This window comes from Microtus ochrogaster, unplaced genomic scaffold (assembly GCF_000317375.1).
Source record: "Microtus ochrogaster isolate Prairie Vole_2 unplaced genomic scaffold, MicOch1.0 UNK45, whole genome shotgun sequence".
In the NCBI taxonomy this organism is placed as follows: domain Eukaryota; kingdom Metazoa; phylum Chordata; class Mammalia; order Rodentia; family Cricetidae; genus Microtus; species Microtus ochrogaster.
Genome location: NW_004949143.1, coordinates 26,654 through 27,604, shown reverse-complemented (window position 1 = coordinate 27,604; position 951 = coordinate 26,654).

Below are 951 nucleotides of genomic sequence, written 5' to 3'. Positions count from 1 at the left end.
TCTTTCCTGTGACATCCTGGACCACCCGCTATCTCATTGGTTCCAGCAACAAGAGAACTGTCCCCAAGCACCGCCCTTTCTCTTTCCTGTGACATACAGGACCATCGCTATCTCATTGGTTCCGGCGACAAGCCAGCCGTCTCAAGCACCGCCCTTTCTTTCCGGTGACATCCTGGACCACCGCTATCTCATTGGTTCCGGCAACAAGAGAACGGCCCCAAGACCGCCCTTTCTCTTTCCTGTGACATCCTGGACCACCGTTATCTCATTGGTTCCGGCAACAAAAGAATGGCCCCCAAGCACCGCCCTTTCCCTTTCCTGTGACATCATGGACCACCCGCTACCTCATTGGTTCCCGCAACAAGAGAACGGGCCTAACCACCGCCCTACTTCCTGTGACATCCTGGACCACCGCTATCTCATTGGTTCCGGCAACAAGAGGGCCCCAAGCACCGCCCTTTCTTTCCGGTGACATCCTGGACCACCCGCTATCTCATTGGTTCCGGCGACAAGCCAGCCGTCCCAAGCACCGCCCTTTCTCTTTCCTGTGACATCCTCGAGCACCGCTATCTCATTGGTTCCGGCAACAAGAGAACTGTTCCCAAGCACCGCCCTTTTCATTACTTGTGACATCCTGGACCACCGCTACCTCATTGGTTCCGGCAACAAGAGAACGGCCCCCCAAGCACCGTCCCTTCTCTTTCCTGTGACATCCTGAACCACCGCTATCTCATTGGTCCCGGCAACAAGCCAGCCGTCTCAAGCACCGCCCTTTCTTTCCTGTGACATCCTGGACCATCCGGTATCTCATTTGTTCCGGCAACAAGAGTACTGTACCCAAGCACCGCCCCTTCTCTTTCCTGTGACATCCTGGACCATCGCTATCTCATTGGTTCCGGCAACAAGCCAGCCGTCCCAAGCACTGCCCTTTCTATTTCCTGTGACATCCTG